General features: G+C 39.7%; 1 protein-coding gene across 1 annotated transcript in view; it reads left to right on the top strand.

Moving 5' to 3' along the window:
- Positions 1–966: 966 nt before the first annotated feature.
- Positions 967–21,584, top strand: part of LOC121956668 (junction plakoglobin a) — a 182,971-nt gene continuing 162,353 nt past the window's right edge. The window contains exon 1 of the mRNA XM_042505020.2: positions 967–1,225. The gene's annotated coding sequence lies outside the window, so the exon portion shown is untranslated. The remainder of the gene's footprint in view (positions 1,226–21,584) is intronic.

A 21,584-nucleotide genomic window follows, 5' to 3' on the forward strand; every position in this document is an offset into this window, starting at 1 on the left:
AATGTAGAGGAGGTGTGACTGCCAATGCGAACTCTCTGGGGTCTGCATCTGAGGAAGTCCAGTATCCAGTGTTGTACTGAAGCCCAGAGTGTTACATTTTCCAATCAGCTTCATCTGAGAGATGAAGTTTTGAATGTTTCTCTGTTTTGAATGCTGAGCTGAAGTTAACAAACAGCATCCTGATGCAGCTGTTATTATTCTCCAGGTGAGTGAAGCCTGAGTGAAGTAATTAAGTAACCTATTTTTTTTTTTTAAAATCAAATGAAATATGTTTTATTTATTTCATATTTTTGACCAATGTACACATATGTTTTGTAACTTTTAACTGATTACTTTCAATTTTTTGGGTCATTCGTTTTAAAGTTGCTCATTTCCTTTTCCTTGTGTTTTTGAAAGAATTAAAGCCAGTATGCTCAGGGTTCAAATGGTTAAGATGCAAAATGGTCTTGAATAATCTTACTCAATTATCTTTTTTTTATGTATTTATTTTTTCTACTTGTTCAGGTAATTCTCTTCTTTTTATAAATGTAATTATTTACTTTTTACTTTTTCTATCTTAGTCTATTTATTTATTTATTTGCCAATTTACAGGTAAGTTTTTGTAACTTTTTTTTTTTTTTTTACTGATTTCTTTCTCATTTTTGGGTTATTTCTCTTTAAGTTGTTAATTTTCTACTATTTTTTTTAATGAAATGAAGCTAGTTTGCTCAGGGTTCAAATGGTTAAGATGCAAAATAGTCTTAATACATTTTTCTCGCTGCTCATTTTTATCATACATGAGAACTAGAGCTTTTCTGGAGATTAATATAAAACGAAAATCAATTTGCCTTTTTTTCACTGAAAATCCGGAGCTGACCAGGTGGGGCACCGCAGCACTTGTACCACAATGCACTGCACGGCAGCAGTGACCATACACCATATAAACGCCGCCTTTCACCATCAGAGTGAGACCTCCTCCCTCCTCTCCCCTCCTCTCCTCCTCCTCTCTCCCCTGTGACGCTGTAGCAGCCGAGCCGCTGCCGGTTCGCTCCCCGACACTCCGCCCGGCTGCGTTCTGCACACCGTGTTTAACGGGAGACACGAGCGAGACAGAGAGGGCGCAGAGGCGAGCGAGAGCACGGGAGCGGATCTGCACCTGAACTGTGGATTTTAAAGGAGAAAGGAAATAAAGGAGGACAAGTTGCAGAAACACGGAACCGCTCCAGACTGCTGTCCAGTGAACAAGGTAAGCAGCTGACCTGTCTTTTTTACGCATGGTGAGCAGATCCGGATCTCGGTCACCGGAGATGCGCCTGTAACTAAATAAAAGAGGAGGGCGAATAGTGACCTCCAGCTGGTGGTCATCATTCAGCATCACGAGCATCATGAGAAACAGTGTGTGAACTGCAGCCCCCTGTGCTCCTGAAACTTCAATCAGTCTGATGCTTCTCTCCTGGGTGACTGATCCCACATGAGCACGCAGCTCTGCAGCCGTGAAAGCAGCGTTTTTAGGATGCTGGAGAAGCGCGCTGCTTAGGAGCGATGCTGCTGCTGTCTGTATTAGAAATACAAATATGGATAATGAGAGCTTGCAGTGTTGAGGGCTGTGGCGCCTCTGTTTCTTGCATGTACGTGCGTGCGTGTGTGTGTGTGTGTGTGTGTGTGTGTGCAGTTGGAATGAGTGTTTGGATACACACTGTGCGGTTTGTGAGTCCCTCCAGTGTGTTTTTTATGTCGCCTCGTGTCTCTGTGAATTCTGCCCCTGCATGACATTCCTCTCTCTCTTTCTCTCTTTCTCTCTCTCTCTCTCTCTCTCTCTCTCTCTCTAAAATTCAAATTCAAATTCGCTTTATTGGGTAGACAAAAATATATTATTGCCAAAGCAGTTCACAAAAAAAAAAATCACATTTCACAGTAATGAGTCCTCAGCAATCAGTTAGCTTTTTAGCACTTTTGGTTCCCTTGTCTCAAAGTCAATGGTTTTTTGAATGTGCTTTTGGTTAGAAGCCTGAAATAAAGTCGAACACAAGATAAGGAGACTTTCACGTTTTGCTCTACAACATAAAATTTTTCAGTAAATACTCCACTGAACTGCTTCTTCTTGGAATGTTATCGCAAGAAAAGAAGTTGCTTAACATAGCTCAGTGGAAATGCATTCATCTTACAATTGTGTTTTATCTACATTTCGAAATTGTTTTGTATTGTATATTTGTATTGTTTTGTACAAGTTTTTTACAAATCTGTAATGGAAACCTGCCTAATTGCTTTTTGACTCTGGGGATTACGTATACATAGGCTTCAAAAACACTGAAAGTTGAGTTCATTTGTGAGGACTATCTTGCTGAACAAGACGTGTAAGTATCATAAATGTATGTTTACCACAAAGCTTATTTTCAGCAGTGATCCAAAATCCAGTGGAAAAAGGCTTTTTGATGTGGGAACCAGGATGACGTTAACTTTTGGGTTGGCCTACGGAAAAACATCACCCCCGGAGCGCTCTATTACCTACATTCATTCATTACATTTAATTATACAGGTGTCGCACATAATAGTAAGCCATATTTGTTATACAATTTAATACATTACTTACAGTTTGAAATGAAGAGGAAAAAATCCCATGGAGTGGAGGGGTAAATGAAAAGGGAGTGTGAGCTGACATGCACTGCTTCTATGGCGCTGATATTATTTTCTCTAAGTAGATGTTGCATTTTAATCTGTTCAGAGTATCTCTCTGTATTTCTCAGTGAGCCTAACTGATACAAAAATAAAAATATTCCATGTCAAATATCAGCATTTCTGCTAAAAAATGCCTCTCCCCCTCTGTGTCTTTCTCTTTATGCGTGTGTGTGTGCGCTCATGGGAGTGTGCACATGTGTGTGTGTTCCTGCGGGCAGCAGAAGCGTCTCATTCCCAACAGATGTTGAGGGTGAAGCTGTGAAATGCATCTGTGGTGAGATAGGAAGAGCCCTTTAGGAGCAATGTAATTGTCACCACTGGTATTTAACTCTCTCTCTCTCTCTCTCTCTCTCGCGCGCGCACACACACACACACACACACACACACACACACATTGTTACACTGTGTTTCTGCTGTTGACTCCACATTCTTTGGCTGTGACAAGCGGGCGTAGCAGACAGAGAGCTAGCCAAGAGTGTGTGTGTGTGTGTGTGTGAGTGTGAGCATCGGTGCATGTGATTGGGTGGGTTCACTCTGTGCTCCTCTTGCTCAGTCTTTGACTCTGTGTGTCTGTACAGTATGTGCATTTAAACATATATGTGCGTGTCCTCGCTCACTGTGTACCCATGTGTGTATGAGCAGCAGTGACCAGTGGGGATTCTGACCGCCTCACCTGTAACACACCCCATTAATATATAAGACCTTTCATATCTATTTTTATTGCTGCTAAATAATTCAGAAACAGTCTCAGCAGTCGTCACCTGTTCGTCCGACAGCTTCCGGTCCTCCTGCAGGTTCTGGACGTGAGGGTGTGTGTTAGAGAGAGAGAGAGAGAGAGAGAGAGAGAGAGAGAGAGAGTAGATTTATAACCATTTCATCAGGTGAAGCCTGTTTTCCCTCTGAGGGAACTTCAGCCTTCAGGCTCTGTTTGAAAATGCTGACGTGATAAAGATTCATTGCTGATGTGTATTTAATGGTGCCACAGCACAGATCCGACTCAGGACAGCATAATACTGCAGACATTCTAATATTTTCACAATTATTTTGTTCTATTTTTGAGAAAACTCAAATAAATGAGGGATCTCCTTAAATTTTTAATTTAAGATAAAGTAGTATATAATGATTTTATATGTGTAACACCATTACATGATGTATACTTTTTAGGGATGATTACAATTAATTGACAATCAATAAATTGGTTGTTTAATAGAACATGTGAAATTTAATCGATATATCGATAGACTATAAAAACCTGTCACAATATAGGCAATATGTCACTGTGAGCTTTGACTGAGGAAAAAAAACATTTGGTATTATTTGAAATAATTTTAACTTAAAAAATGGTTGAATTATGTGAATTATGTGCATAGGTTAAATGCAACACTGATACACGGTATCCTTAGAGACTAGAGAATTGAGTGTATTTTATCCTGATCCCTAAACCTCACATAAACACAGCAGGGTGTCTCCCTAGGATTAAGCTGTGTGGCACATAAAGAACATAAGCAACGAAGGATGACTACATTTATTTTAAGGCAACAGTGTTGAGTCATTCCATTCCAAACCACCTAAGGCCTCCCAGTTCATATCATAGATTTTCTTGAAAAAATTCTATAGCTGTACTCAAAAATACTTTTTTATCTGATTAGCTTTTAATTTTCGAAGTTTGCCCCTCAGAGCTAAGTTTGAGCATTTTTGTGATTCTCTAAACCTCATCAATCACTCGTTTTAACTAGATTGGGTTGAAATATATTCTGAACAAGGAATCTTGGCAACATGTTTTCACTTAAACAGCTGTTGCTAAATGGTTACAGTAATCATATTAAGGTTCATATTATGGTTTCCCTTTTTGAATAATGATTACAGATGACCGCCGTCTGCTAGTATGGGGTATTTCCTCTCATGTAGGTGCAGATCAGGGTAAGAGATTTTTGTTAGAGCTAGTACTCTGATGTCAGTTTAGTGTGTCTGGACCACAGACTGTACATTACAGCTCCCTCAGAGTGTGGCTTTTCAATGTGGATCACCCCCTGGTGTCTGACTGCAGTATAGGTCATAAAGCCCGCCCCTCCATGTTAATGAATGGATGTGGGCCAAACTAAAAAATCAAAGTACACACCAATTGATTTTTTCCCAAATATGGTATCTGAGATTGATTGAGTGCTCATCACCCTGATATTTGTTCAAGTGTTTTTTTAAGATAAATTTGGTTTTAGTGAGTTCTTAAATTATAAAAAGGAGGCTTTTTGGACATGATTGACAGTGAATACGTATGCTCGCATTCAATGGAGTTGCTCTTGATTGGTGGGATGGGTGTCTGACATCACCCTCGCAAGATGAAGATGGCAACGCCCGTATCTTGGATATTTTAGCCTCACTTCAGCATAGTGGGAGTAAGTGGGGGCATGTCATCAGTCTTAATATACAGTCTATGGTCTGAACCTTTTAATGGCAACATGTTTTACTTTTTCATATTTTGTTACAATGAAGGCTTTCAACAGTTCTGAGCACTCCATTTCCAACAGTCTTTTCTACTCTGGCTACAGTATGATGTCATATTGTATTGGATTTCTTCACGTAGTTATCTGCTCCAGGCACGCTGTTGCAAGTTGTTTACATAATGTAACCTACACTGCTACATGAAGCTACATGCTAAAGTCAGGGAAACATGTAATCATGGTGGCTGATGTTGTTATTTTCTTCCCCAGTTTCAGATAAGATTCATATCAGGTTGTGTTTAGAAGCTTTCGTTGGTATTTTGTCATGCTGTTCTCCATTATAGTCATTTCACAACTGAAAGTACACTTCCAAATCACATGGAAGCTACATGCTAATGTCAAGGAAAACTCAACTGTTTTACAAACTCATTTGTTCCGACCTCTATCAAGCTTTTAAACAAGCTTCTTAAATCTGTTGGGAATGTGCAATAGTGTCATTATGTGTTAACAACGCGGTGTGTTTATTGGTATTGGTATTATTGATGTGATTTGATACAGCTAGTGCTTTTTTGTTCATATGTGCCTGTAACTACAAAGGCATCAACATGCACAGCATCTGAATCCAAAACAAATTTCTCTATGGAGACAATAAAGTATTTCATTCCACTTTGTATCGTATCATATTGTATTGTAAACATGTAATCTTTGATCTCTGATTTTGGCATATAAACCTGCTGGAGAATGTAAAGATTTGTCCGTTTCAGACGTTGCCAGGCTGCATGATGGTGCAGCGACACAGAGATATGGAAGCTTGGATGGATTAATAGGAAGTCTGGATACAGCCATGGGCGCAGGGCCCCGTTTGTTCCTATGGGAGCTGCTCATTGGCGCATGAAGCAGAAAAAGCTCTTTTTCCAGGTGTAGAATTGTGTAAAATACTCAGATGTACTGGCCCATAGAGCATGCATACTAGAGACTCACGGCAGCCGAGCGCGGCTGAGTGTTCCTGAGTGGGTAGGAGTGACCGTCCTCCTGATTAGCGCCTCGATAGCTTAAAAAGCAGTCTAAAAATATAATATTGCTGCTGTTTAGATTTTCCATATGTTGTCTAGATAGTGACAGGAGTCTTTTTGCAAGGGATTTAAAAAAAATAAATAAAAAAATTACTGATATACAGACGTCTCTTTTCCGCTGTATGTCAATGGGGAAGAGTCTCTCTGGGCCAGTGGACATCACATGACTGACCTGGAAATTCTGGCCAATCAAAACAGACTGGGCTTTTTCAGGAGGGGGACTTAAAGAGACAGGTGCTTAAATGGAGCTTGTGTGATAGTGTGTGAATTCAGGCATTCCAGCTCGGACACTACTATGTGAAAAATAAAGTGATTTTGAGCCTTACATCATGTGAACCTTAAAAGTTTTTACTTTAAAGGTGAGCATGAGAGGTCGTCTTTAAGAGACAGAGAAAGGGGTGCAGCCAGCATCAAAAAACATTGCGATTTAAAAAAAAATACCAATTATTTTATCACAAAAGGGCTCATAACGTAACCCCTCTGTGTAGGAGTATATGTAGGTATTCAGTGTTGCCAGATTTGTTGGATTAAATTGGGCGTCTGATAATTTAGGCTACTTTTTGTACCATTTGGATGGTTTTCCCCAATTAAAATGTAGAGGCTACATTCCAGAGAATCTGCCTTTCCTCCAGTTAGCGCGGGGGTTGACAGGGACACTGTCAAAGTGTCTAGTCTGCCCCAACTTTAAGAAGAACATGAAGGGAGAGAGAGAGACAGGGCACTGAGTTGGGCAAGGGCTCAACTGCTCAGCACACTCTGACAGAGGGCATATCGCCGACACAACCAAATGTCGTTTCAATTCAGCACAACCAGGCTGAAAGTGTTTTCTGTATATTAGTTCCACAGTCATGGGTGTGTTAGAAAAGGCTCAGAATAGCTTCTTTCTGATCACATAAGTGAAGTTTTTTTCTGTCACAATGTCCGAGAGACATGGTGAAAATACCTTTTCAACCAAGTACGCATGGTATTGAGTTCACCCTTAGTGTCAGTCAACACTGTAGGCATTACACAGACATTATAGTGCCGTTCTGAGACTAAAGATGGACAGAAATGTGTCCGAAACATGTCACAGGTTTGGCTGTCCCAAATAATGGGAATGCCTGGAGCTCATTTCTAAACGAAAGTAGTCAATTTTTTTTTCCATCTTTTATGAGGGGCGTTGAAAAAGATGACGATATGAGATGATATGCCCCCATCTCAAATGCAAGCAGAAATTTTTTCAAGCTTGTTAAAATGTGGTACACAAATTTCTGTTTAGATCTGCTTGAGATTAATGTAAAAAATTTTTTTTGTTGTTTTCAGGTATTTCAGCAACATGGCCACTACTCTTGAGGCTTGTCAGAAGCAAAAAGCTGTCAAAGAATTCCCTGTTGCAGAGGGAGAAACCCCTACAATCATCCACAAGACTGGAAAATGTGTACAGGGCTATGGTGACTCATCGAAGTAATCGATTATGTACGTGGATATGTCGATTTACATAATGTGCGTCGACGTGTTGCAAGGAGGATGTAAGGCCAGTTTCACACAGTGCGCATCATGAGTGCGAGACATCAGCCTCACCGAGCAGCAGCGTGTTTCATGCGTACGGTGTCCATATTAGGACATCCTCAGGTGTCAGGGTACAGAGTCAGACCTTAGATGAAAAGGCATCAGGTCTCAGGAAAACGCCATCAGGTCTCAGCAAAAAACTGTCAGACTTCAGAAAAAAAAGTCATCAGATAAAACAGCCTCAGAAAAAAAGTTGTCAGACCAAACGGCCTCAGAAAAAAAGTTGTCAGACCAAACAGCCTCAGAAAAAAAGTTGTCAACTTCAACTGTACTGATGCAGGTGGTGAGTACATGGAAGAAACCGAGCGTAAGATTTATTTATTCTCTTTCTCTTGTCTTACTTCAGCCACTGTTGAGATATGTTCTTTTGAACGGTACATTTCTCAACGTTAATTATTAAAGGAAATGTCCAGTTACGTGTAAGTGCTGCCTTATAGCGCTAACAGCATGGATTTTGTAAAAAGCATGGCTTTTGAGAAAAATTAGGTCAGTTGAGATTGCCAAAAAATATACACCTCAAAAATAACCACTCTAGCTCAAATTCTAAAGGCTACAGCAAAAGTACATTTACACGTTTAAATATATGTGAACTGTAACGGTGCAGTAAATTATACAGGACTGTCGAATAACAAAACGCCAATAGTGAGACTGTTAACATCAGTACAAGCGACCTATCATTAGCGTAGTGATTAACGCTTAGCGTTACCGTGTTAAAATAGTTACCGTTTTCGAGGTCTTTTTTTAGCTCCTCGTATCGCTGGACATTTCCTTTAATAATTAACGTTAAGAAATGTAGCGTTATGAAAGAACATATCTCAACAGTGGCTTAAGAAAGACAAAAGAAAGAGAATGAATTAAACTTACGCTTGTTTTCTTCTATGTACTCGGCGCCTGCGTCAGTACAGTTCATGTTGCATCATGGATGACATATTTACGCTCCCCAGTCGGTTATTCCCGGGAGTCTGTTTTTTCCTGATGACTTTTTTTCTGAGGCCATTTGGTCTAACGACCTTTTTTGTGAGAGTGGGTTGTCCTCTAATCAGAAGGTCAGCGGTTCGATCCCCAGCTCCTCTGGACAACATGTGGAAGTGTCCCTGGGCAAGTTACTGATGCTTCTGATGCTGTGTTATCGGAGTGTGAGTGTGTGTGAATGATTACTGAGTAGCAGGTGGCATCTTGTACGGTAGCCTCGGCCACAAGTGTCTGAATGTGTGTGTGAATGGTTGAATGTGGCATGCAGTGTTAAAGCGCTTTGAGTGGTCAATAAGACTAGAAAAGCGCTATACAAGTATAGTCCATTTACATTTACCATTTTTTTTCTGAGGCCCTTTTTTCTGACGACTTTTTTTCTGAGGCCCTTTTTTCTGCAAACTTTTTTTCTGAGGTCGTTTTGTCTGAGGACTTTTTTTCTGAGGCCATTTGGTCTGATGACTTTTTTTTTCTGAAGTCTGCCATCAGGTGTGATGGCGGTTTTCCTGAGACCTGATGCCTTTTCATCTAAGGTCTGACTCTGAACCCTGACACCTGAGGATGTCCTAATATGGACACCGTACATACGTGTGGTGTTCACACATACAGCATTGTTGTAATGGCGCTGCTGTGTCGCCGCCTGCTGCTATAAGTGCTGTATTTCTGTATTTTAAAGCACAAATTCCACTCATTTATGAAGTTGTGCAAGCTCCTGGTCCACAACCTGGTCCTGTAAATGTTTCAAAGTAAAATGCATTGTATGAGCAACTGGTGGGATTCTGTCCACAGAGACACTGTCAGCGGGCTTTTGTTTTGAAAGGAAAGCAATGTGTCAGCTGTAGCATATCTTGAGAAACGGTGGCTCGCCGTTTTTTTTATGCATGACACGTGTTTTTACAGCGGGAATATACAGTAAAAATGATGTTTTCATAATTATATAGACTCTATGCCACTTTTTACTTCAGTTTAAAAGTCTCTCTCTGTCACAGTGATGAGGAGATACAAAGACAGCTGTTTTACTTCAACTTCCTTGCTTCCCTTTCAAAACAAAAAACCTCTGACAGCATCTCTGTGGACAGAATCCCATCAGGTGCTCATACGATACATTTTATTTTGAAACGTTTACAGGCTGTGCAGAAGCTTGCACAACTTCATAAATGAGTGGAATTTGCGCTTGTAAAAATAGAAATACAGTACTCATAGCAGGGGGTAGTGAGGCAGCAGTGACATAGGAAAAGCGCTGCATGTGTGAGCACCACACACAAAACATGCTGCTGCTCGGCGAGGCTGACGTCTCACGCATCTGATGCATGCTGTGTGATACGAGCCTAAGGCCCAGTTAAGGCTGGAGTATTTTGATGCAGAGAGAATGCACTAATTATAATTATTTCTGTTCGAGAAAAGTTATAGTGTTATTAGAATTTCACTGATTTTACTGTAAGATGTTTTGTTGGACTGCTAGATTTGAGGTTTGTTACTGTAACAAAGAGTAACTGTTTTGTTACTCCTCCTAAAAGTGACTTGAATTTTACATTGTTTTATTTATTTTGCTGTTGGATTGCTAAATGTAGATTGCACCACATTCCTTTTACTTGAGTGGAACAAGCTCTTGCATTAATTTTATTTTGGACACACTTTATATCAGACTGTAAAACACAGAATACCAGTTAAGACTGGGCTATTTTTTTGTGGGGAATATTGCCCTGCAGTGTATAATCTGTCATGATTGAAGATGATTGAATAAAATATTGAAATATAAATTACAAGTTTTGAAATGTTATTTTTGGTAAATTTGTTGTTATAATAATTGAGTAATAAAAAAATAATAGATCAATAAGAATAAAAAAAATTGATTGATTAACCAATCAATAAAATAATAATCATTAGGTGCAGCCCTCGCTAGACCATAACACTACCAGGGTTGACTCCTGCTCTTAGCTCCTTGAACGCTACCAGAGTGACCCCACCTTTTGCGGAAGAATCATCAGTGAATGAGGCTTGTATCCCAGTGTCATATAAAACTCATCCGACTGGTTATCAAGCCAACTTTTGACAGCTGTCTTCATCCTACACATTTTCCTGTCTTTTGTGGATGTAAGTTTCTCCCTTTGCAACAAGGAATTCACTGACAGTTCTTTGCACTTGACAAACTGCAGTGGCCATCTTGAACTTTGCTGTGGGACTGAAATTCTTGAAAACAACAAAGGTTTTTATATTAATCTCAAAGAGACAGAAATGTGTGTACCAAACTTTAACAAGTTTTAAAAACATCTCTGCTTGCAATTTAATTGGAGGCATTAACACCCTTTGTAAAATGCATCTATTCTTCCATGGCGGGTCATTTTACAATTCAACACGTAATACCCCATACAATCGGTGAGCTAGGTCATCAGGTTTTAAGAGAGACCCGCTCTTGCTTTCCCCTAAAACATCTAAAGAATTACATATTCAATAGTCCAACCATACATTTAAAAATACAAATGTGCTCAATTTATGCACTCTCTAAAACACATACTGGTCTTGAAGCTTTGCCCCTAGAACTGCAACCCTGGCAAGCCTCACCATGTCCCTGCACCATTCAAAGCAGCCTCAGCGCTGCAGTGACCCAGGGAAAAAGATGCTGCAAGGCAATTAGTGTTCAGCCAGCATGATTTCCCAGCTAAGCTCTGCACTTCCGTATGACGTCAGCTGCAGAGCGCCTGGCTACCATCATGCCTCAGCAGCAAACACAAGCCAAAAGTCCTTATGGTGGTGCTACAGATGCCATCTAAAGTTTTTCTAAAGCCCGATTGTGAAGTAACTTTTGTAAATTTCACTGTGGTACCAATTATGAAGTTCATTTCTCTGTTTTTATTAAAAATTGTAGAACTACCAAAACCTATCTCCTCCCACACTTTTACTCAGTTGACAAAGCTTTCTACAGAGAATCTTCAGACTGTTCGACACAAACCATCTACACAGATTTATCATTCTCAAAATGTTTGACTGTAAAAAGTGCTGTAAACATATACTTGCAAATTCTAGCTAAATAAATCTTTGTTGAAAAATTGACAAAAGTTTGCTGGTAGATAAAGTGTGTAACATTTAAGAATTTTATCTCAAAAATTCTGTTTTTTACAGCTTTTGAATTCTTCCCTTATGTAAACTATTGTAGTTTATGGGAAAATGCCATCTTAAACATCAGTTTTTTACTTATGAGGCAAATTTTTAAAACCAAATTATCAACATCTCTATGCTGTCAAATTCTTAGAATTTTGTCTTGAAGAGTAAATTTTTTAACAGCAGTTTGAAATCTGCCTTTCCATGCACAGACAGCTGATATCCTGCCCCCTGGTGGTCAGCTCAGTTGTAGTGTGAAGCCATCACTGGTTTCTCTCTTTTGGCATGCAGCTCACTGGGATAGTGACTTGCCATTGGTGTCTGAGGTTGTGAGTTCAAGATGCAGAATGCACATTCTAATGCGCAGTTGTACATTGTCTTTCAATTTGTCTGCTGCTTGCTGCTAAAAACGCCCAGCCTTGATTTGAATTTACACCAGACTGTCAGCTGGACAAAGTGACACTGATGCATTGCATGATGACAAACACACTGATAGTCACCAACAGCACTTTACTTGACCTCAAGTCTCCAACAACCTGGCTGTGATTCAGACATCATGGAATTTATAAAGAACATTCAGATATCTGATCAATATTGTGTGCCTTATTCAAGTTTATTTGTATTTGTTTGATTCTGGAGTGAAAGAACACTATTATAAAAGCTGTTGCTGAAAAAAAAAACCCACAATCCCAAAAAAGGCAATAATATTAGGCTTCCTTTAAAATGAAATAAATAGACCCGACATCACTGAGAAGCTCGTTGAGGTCCTTGTTTAGCTTCCCAGCTTTGGGGCACTGGGCTTCCACATCCCTTCTAAAACTCGCAGCTCTGTGGAGCACTGTTTTCTTAGCCATGAAGCACCCCAAAGTTGGAAAGCCAACCACTGAGTTCTGTGGTTGGCTTCCAGGCGTGTCACAATGCTTCTGTCTCTTGTCTGAACCTGTTGTTCTCACCCAGATGCGCTCTACCAAAAAAGGTACCAAAATTCAGTAATAAAAAATATAACAACCACATATGACTGAGGTAAGTTAGTAGAAAAAAAGGAATAAAGACATTTAAAATAAAATTAGTAATAATGAATAAATTAATAATAAAAAAATAAAAAATGAATTCTTAAGAGTATTCAGACACTGGAATTGGAGTATAAAAAATCCTAAATTAATAAAACAACTAAATGACTGTATGTGGAGGAGCCCCACCCATGGTGAAACCTGGACAGAGAGCAAAGGACAGAAGCAACGTAACAAGAAATGACTGAAAATGTGTCTCATCATATTTTTTTCTGTTCATTTGGCTCAGGCACTTGATAAATGTTTCATAATTGTAGAGGAAGCCCTGTTGTTTATTCTGGCATCATCTTGGCTTAAATGTTAATGACATTGTAATGTGGGTAAACACAAGGACAATATTGTATTATACATGGACATGACCTTGATGACCTTGATAATTTTTGCTGACCTGGATAAGTTGATGACATATTCATGGTGACAGCACTATGTGCCGAAGTTGCCCTTTCCTTCACTCTGGCTGTGTGTAGAGGAGCTTACCAGTCAGCACAGTAAGAATGCATGCTGCACACAACTTATTTGCTCTTCATTTCAGCAAGCACTGAACTTCTGTTTGCAGACAATATTAAGTATTAGTTTTCATATTAAACTTAAGTCTCTTTTGGAAAAGCTGTCTTCAACAGGACTGGACATGTGAGTCACCATCATGCCATTGGTTTTAGTTTGTGACAGACAGTAGGCATGTAATATTTCATACGCTCATAGCTTCCTATATGGTGCTGTATACCTTTTTAATTTCTCACTGCCACGGAAGACTCGCAAGGCTTTTTTGCCTTGTCAAATAAAACACATCCAAACCGTCTTGGTTTCTCTATCTAGTAATCTAGTTAGTAAGTCCCTTGTTCCAACAATCACCAGCTCAAGTTTGATCATAGTGAATCCTTAATTCAGCAAGTTAGATGTAAATACATGCTGTTTTTCCCCACAGTCTCTCTGCCTGCTGGCCACTGGCCATTAACAGTCCTGTAACTTCTCCCTCCACCACTAGGTGTCACTGTATCTTTCAGCTCAGCTGCCTATTCCACTAGACTGGGCTCTGGTGGTGCCTGCTGCACACTACATACAATTAGTTTAATAGAAAGATGAACGCCTGTATTTATACTTCATATATTCAAGGATTATTTAATACCCTGATTTACCATAATACAGTGATACTGTCCAAGCCTTACACACTCTCAGATATCTGCTTTTTATACACATCAGGCTTCAACAATGTCTGATCTATTATTGTGTTTAAGCCATTATTTTTAATTGAGGTTGCAGTGGGAGATATATTGGTGATCAGAGCCCATCAGCAGCCAAAGAGTTGAGTCTGTGTCTGCTTCACTCATTACATGGCTGGGGTAAAAGTTTGTTTATATGCTACATTAAAGTGCTTTGTCATTTGTCACAAATTGGGGCTTTTGTCTTGAAGCTCGAATGTGGGGAGAAATCCTGACGTTCAGACATTGTCCTCTGTGCTGAGAAAGCCTTGGTAACAACTTAAGCTACTGAACACCTTGTCATTAAATGGTAGCTCTCTGGCTTTGTTTGGGCACTAAGAGAGTGAGAGGCAGATGTTGTGTCTCTCTTGTGTCACGGCAAAAACAATAAGCTACGAAACTGAGAGCACACATTTTTATTTTGCTCTTCTGTGACCCCTAAATTCACTCAATTCTGAAAATGTTTCAGTGTTTTCCCAAAGAATTTGATTCTATATGTGGTCGTACCTGCCTGGGGCCTTTGTTTTTGTTTCGTCATTGGTGTGTATGTGTTACTTTGTAATTATTCTGTGCCCCTTCTTTGACTTAAGAAAACTCAGTGCAGGCAAGGGTTACTCTTAAAGAGTTTAACTTTTTCCTCAGCAGCAGTTTGTTAAGTGTGAGTTGCAGGGTTGGATCGATCCGGGCTGATCAGATCAGATTGATGGATTGGAGCAGCAGCTGCTGCAGAGGCGAGGGAGAGCAAAGTTTCTGTTGCAGTTAAACAGGTTAGACCCAGCGCTGGAGTGCAGGGTTGACGGTTTCCATGGAAGCACAACAATTTCTATTTTAAATCTTTCCCCGCCAGAGTATTATTATTAAGTTGCCGGCCAACACCAGCATTTTTGGACCTCAAGAATATGAACATGCATTAAAATAAAGAGCAGACCTTATATTTTCATACAGAAAAAAAAACAAAACATTTCATTCTAGCTTCTATTCCTTTTTTATTCATTAACACTTGAAAGAAAAAAAAACATAATTTCAAACAAGTGATTTAAAGTTCAAAACAGATTTCATAATTACATTTTTTCTGACTTTCTCTTGTCAACTTGAACTGTATAGATAATAATAACTATTATTTTCATAATAACAAATGTAGTATTTTATTTTAGGTTAAGTTTAGAGGGCAGCACAGCCTTTACAATAACAGCTTTGTGTCTTACATTCAGTTATCAATTCATTTTATTTTTTCAAACACTTGAATATTGATAAAATATAATAAATAAATAAATACATCTATATAAATATAAGTCATTTTTCCCGAAAACAGCATTTTTTAAACTTTACATACTTACATTTGATTCACACATTCAGATATCAATTAATTCTTTTTATATACACATTTATATTTATATTCATACAAACACGTTGTTTCCCCCCCAAAAGAACACAACCTGAGAAAACTGCATTTTTTGAACAGAATACTGACCATATTTCCATTTCCATTTTTTTTTTCTTCATTTTTTTGTTACTTTACAGATTGTACTTTTAATGTTGGCAATTGTTGTTGCCCAAAATGTAAGGGGGGCAGCACAACCTTTGCAGTAGTATGACGTCTCCCTCCGCAACCCCATTTGTGCACAAACCCTGCACCCTCTGGTTGGGTGCTGCTTTTTGAAGCTTGGCACAATTGAAATGAGTGCATGGGCTGCAAATTTTTCATCCAGCCTTTTCTTTGGGTCAGTTTTGTATGGTGCTCGTGGAGTCTTTTGAAAAGGTGGATCATCTGACTTTACAACACTTAAAAGTAAATGACAGAAGAGACATTTGCCTGTTTGTTTTTACCTTGGTAAATGACATAAGCATTGTACAGTCTGATCTGAAACAGGTACGTTACACATTTCTTTGTCCACTTGTGTGACTTCCTTATAAAGGGATAATACACAATATTTTGGTCCATTTTGTCAATGCCGTTCATTAAGTTATCGCATTCACCAATGCATGCCGGCTTTTGCTTTGTGACTTTATCTTGGTGGCCTCTCTACCAGACCTCAATGTTTTCCATATTGTGGAATGTTGTTTCATTTTCCCTTTTTTTTTTTGACCCGCCAAGCCAAGACCATCACATCATCACTGTGACGCGTGATTGTTTCCCTAACCCTTAGGTCACCATTTCCAGTGTCACGAATGACTGGTGGTTCACCTTTTTTTTCTAAGTGTACCACAGACATGAGTTTTCTGATGAAGGAGGTGCTCACACAGTGCAAGAGAGTTGTAAAAGTTATCCATAAACAACTTGTAGCTGTGACCTGCAAGGTGATTGAGAAGAGACACAACTGTCTCCCAGTGCAGCGCTGTCTCCGCAACAGGGCTTCATGTTGAAACAGTACCCTGTGTCAGAGTCGCAGAGGATGTATGATTTTATGCCGTATTTGACTAGTTTTTGGGGATTGTACATCCTGAAAGCCAGGCACCCATGCCACAAAACATACCCTCATTGATACAATGTTTTTGTTAAGGGTGTAAATCAGTGGTTTCATCATGATACAATATCATATAGATACTTTGGACAAAATTATATTTGCCAATAATATAAAGTCTACCACGATACAATTTCAATTCGATTTGATTTAGGGGCCCAAGATCGATATGGGCTGATATTGTATTCTCATTTAACACAGTCAGTTACAGGAGAAGCTGCCACCCCTTTCTTTGCCTTTGGCCAGAAAAGATAAAAACAACATATACATAATTAGAAATGATTAAAACTGGTTCATTCTGATTGAAAACTCTTTCTGGAGGTTTTTTTTTTCATTTTAATTCAAACCATGATCTTTTTTCCTAAAACTTCAGTGCTGTCTGACTCCCAACATCATGGATATTAGACAAAACAACAGTCTTTTGTAAGTCACATTTCCCCCACGTATACGACATGCTAATGTTATTAGCATAAGCCTATAGCATTTTACATTGCAGAAATTAGCTTAGCAGCTTGCGGACTTTTCCTGTACTCATAATTTAACCAAGTCACTTTTATTTATGCTTTCTCTTACTCACCGACCTGGTTGAAGTAAAGGGACGCTAACATTTCATCAGTGGACCAGTACATTTTAAGTTCAGGATTATGAATGACACCAGTCAGAAAAAAGAGCCCCAGGAAGGATTTCATCTCTGAAACTGTGACTGGTTTCCATGCATAAATTCTAGCAAGTGGTGAGGCACCATTCTCAGATTGAATACACTGATCTGCACACAATTTTATCTGATCATAAATGTTCTGGATCAGTTCATCAGACATGAACAACTCAAAGTCAGTTGGTTGCTCTGAATCAAGATCAGCAGGATTGTTACTCCCAAGTCGCTCTTTCTTCACTGGCATTTATTAGCACATCCATGCCATCAAATATGCCGTAAGAACTAGATGAAAGCAAAATTAACAAATCAAAATTCACTTCAATGCAATACACACATTCTCATAGAGAATAACCATTAAACAAATATTGCACATTAAATCAACTTCAGAGTTATAAGCTTGTAAATTCGCAGATAATTAATTACATTCAATAAAATGTAAAGCCGCTATTACGCCATCATCACGTGAACCAATACACTGGCCAGCTTATTAACACATAAGAATAAGTACAAAGTAGAAATAACTTATTACCTCATTGCCATGTTAATTCCAAAAAAAAGGGGGGGTAATCAAGTTTCGCTTCAAACAAATCCTCATCCGACAGCATACAAAGCCCAAATTAATCCTCCCTCATTGTGGATTCAACCTGCCAGGTGCTCTCTCTCTTTCATGGCAGCGAGCGTAACAAAGGTCAAAGAACCAACCATGTTACAATACCCAAAACATTGGTTCTGCTCTGTAAACACCATGCAGACAAACACGCTATATTCTAAATTCAGTATAAAGTATTCTTTATCAAATGTAATATGTGAGGGCAGCTACAAGCATCATTGACAGGTCCAGGATTTTCAGCAAAAGGAATGTTCAGCTTTTGTTCAGATTACAACAGCATTTTGGGGGCCTGAAAATGCAAACTTTTTAACCAGGTTCAAGATTGTAATTTTTAAAAAATGCCACCCCCTCCATCACTGTGTAAACTCGCAATGTACCGATCCTGAGAGAATGGTGATGTCACGGCTGCACTTTGTGCATATACATTACATTTCAAACAAACAGCCATTGCTGGGGAGGAGTACAACAATAACAACAATGGCGGACTACTAAGCTGTGTTTGTGCTGCTGACCCTACTGAGGTTATTAATGCTCCTCCAGCAAAGTGTAGATTGTTGGTTCTTGTGCATGCATTCGCCATCGTCTTCTTGTTTGTTCATACTCACCACTGTGCAGAGAAACACCTTTATGCACAGACTCTTGGTGTTCTTCTATGGTGTTTTCACAAAGTTACACCACCAACTACTGGCTTTGCAGGCATACTACAGCGTTTTTAAGTTGTTCTTGCGGATCTGTGTACACAAGGATCATTTTCACATGAACACAGATTTCTACACCTGCCTCTGACTGCTCGTAGTGCCTGTGTAAATAAAGAATGCACATAAATATTACTTGTCATTACTGGAAATTACTATTTGAATTCATGTTGTGGTCTGTTATGTTCAGTCAGGGCCCAAGTGCAATTAAAAACTAAATCTTGTACTGTAAAAATAGGCCTATATTTTATTAAATTTTATATGTTTTTAAATAAATATTCTATAATATTAAAACATGTGATACAAGCGAATGGCTGGAGTGTTTCCTTACAGCACTTCTTCACCTCTGCTTTCTTCTTTTCCTTCTGTTAGTCATCTCATGCATGACAGGTTTGACAGAGCAGGCTGCGCCCCTCGATGGGTCTCGTACACATGGCAATTTATGGCTGTCAGTGCGCAGATGATGATCAGCGATCTCCACTGCATGTTACACACGTTTCTCTGACTGCTGGGGAGGCAGAAGCAAACACTGCCAACCAAGTCACCTTATAGCCCTCCTTTCTCTTTCTCTTGTTTTCTATCCCTCTTTCTCATGTACTTTCTCTCTACACTGGTTCTCCACATGCTCAGTTGTTCTGTCACTTTCCCTGTCTCCCCCCCTCTTTCTTTCACTTTCCCTCTTGATTTAGTCTGTCAAAACTCCTGAGACAGATAACAGTTTAATGAAAAAAAAAAGTTGATGCTACATTGGTGAGAACTGGACCTAATTCAAGCCAGAGGAAATAGTGAGAAATTACAGCCCCAGAACCTGGTGCGCCGGGTCGGGCAGATAATCAGAGCTCTACCATACAGTTGTCATGAACGTTGAAATTAGCTATACAGACCAAAACAGTATTTTAATATGGGGGTCTATGGGGATTGACTGGAGACAGTCTCAAGTGGTTATTCGAGGAACTGCAGTTTTTGGCATTTCGGGGTCAGTTCCATTTTCAGCCTCAGAGGTTGCCACATGATTCCAACAGTGCTGAATGAACGGTTCAGTTTGTGCCAGACTGCTCTCTGGCGGTCTGAGTAATTATTTACGATGGTACACATTGTGTTTGTGAGAAATGGAGAAAGAGACACAACTCAGAAAATAGAAAGATCAACATGTGGTGGTGAGTGAATATCTGTTGAGTTTACATGAAGAAAATGGTTCCTGTTGTTGTTTGGCTGCCACGATTGCAACTGCTGCTTCTTACCCCTAAATTCCACCAAGTCAATGCTTGTTATTCCACCGGTCAGCAGAGTCTCAGGAAGTCAAGCAGCAATGCATCCGGTGAATTTTCAAATTAAAATGCCTTGCACAGACTCGGGATCATGTTTAACTTGACTAAAACATTATATTGACGGCATCTGCTGCTTCTCCGTCCAGCAGCCCTCTGTATTCTGTCCATCAGGAGAAATAATACTTATGAAATACTTATGATAACGTCACTGTACATAAAATAGAAAAAAGTAGATCATAATTAACAAAAGCACTGTATTGTTAACAAAAACATGGTTAAAATTGTATCCACCCCATATCTATTTTGTTTATGATTAAATTATTATTTATCTATCTGTGTAATTAATAAGATTGATATGTTTTTAACTAAATCACAGCCACAAATCTAATATCTTTTTCATGTGTAACTGGAGTTAGTTTTACTGATCTGTATAGCTCTCAAGATGAGCCTTTTTTTCCCTTTTTGACTGAAAAACAGCCAAAATTCTTTGATCTACTACACTGTGGCTGGACTGCAGGCTGCAGCCCAACAAAGAGCCATGGTAGAATCACTAAAATCAAGGAAACATGACCACAAAATCAAGGGAAAATGACGAAATAAGCACAATCTCATAGGGTCTACAGTATCAGCTGGCAGGACGCTCTACTTCTGAAACGTTTAGCAGACGCTCTCGGAGTAATATTGAGCCGCGTGGAGGACGGAGCAGAACCTCGCCACAGCTGTAACACTCTGGACATGCTGCTGGTGGAATCCCAGGGTCAGGCACAGACGGAGGCGAAGGCAAACTCACTGTAGGCATCTTTTTTTGATACACTATCACCATCAGCTGGTAAGTAAGCCAGCCAACCTCAGCTAACATGTTAGCTAACAACCTTAGATTATAGAAGAGGAGTTCTTTATTGCCACATGGACATTGTACAGCCAGGCTGTCCTCTGCATTTAACCCATCCTATACATGACCACATTGCGTTGTGGTATATGGGAGTAAAATGAGTGGTACATTGTATGTACACAAAGCCCCCAGGAAGTGCGCCCTGCAAATTTGCAAATGCAAATTTACATAGTGGCCAAAAGTGGAATTACACCGTTTGAGTCGGTCACGTTATTCACACTGGCCCAGAAAGACTTTTGCTAACATGGGGAAAGAGATGTCTGTAAATCAGTAAATAATTTTTTGCGAAACATCTTCTGGCCCTGTCTAGATGTAAACTACCTGGTTCGATAACATTTGGAAAGTCTAAAACAGCTGCAAGGTTACATTTTTTAGATCACCATTCAAGCTAGCCGAGGTGCTAATCTGGAAGTTGGTCGCTCTGCCGGCAGGAGTTAACCGCTCGGCTGTGCTCGGCTGTGCTTGGCAGCGTTGGGCTGCCGTTAATTTGTACTACGCAAGCTCTATGGGCCAGTAGATCCGGGTTTTTTACACATTTCTAAACCCGGAAAAAGAGCTTTCTATGCTTCATGCGCCATTGAGCAGCTCTCATAGGAATGAACAAGGCCCCGCCTCCACGGCTGTATCCAAATTTCACTACAATACATGATGTACACGGGCGGCATGGTGGCGTTGTGGTTAGCACTGTTGCCTCACAGCAGGGTACCTGGTTTGAAACCCGGTTGCAACGGGGTTCGGTCCGTAGGCGGGGGCCCTTCTGTGCGGAGTTTGCATGTTCTCCCCGTGTCTGCGTGGGTTCTCTCCGGGGTCTCTGGCTTCCTCTCACAGTCTAAAGACATGCAGCTCAGGTTGATTGGTGACTCTAAATTGCCCTTAGCTGTGACTGTGAGCGTGTATGGTTGTCTGTCTATATGTGTTGGCCCTGCGATAGTCTGGTGACCTGTCCAGGGT

This window comes from Plectropomus leopardus, chromosome 18, assembly GCF_026936395.1.
Source record: "Plectropomus leopardus strain MGB_pleo_1.0 chromosome 18, ASM2693639v1, whole genome shotgun sequence".
In the NCBI taxonomy this organism is placed as follows: domain Eukaryota; kingdom Metazoa; phylum Chordata; class Actinopteri; order Perciformes; family Serranidae; genus Plectropomus; species Plectropomus leopardus.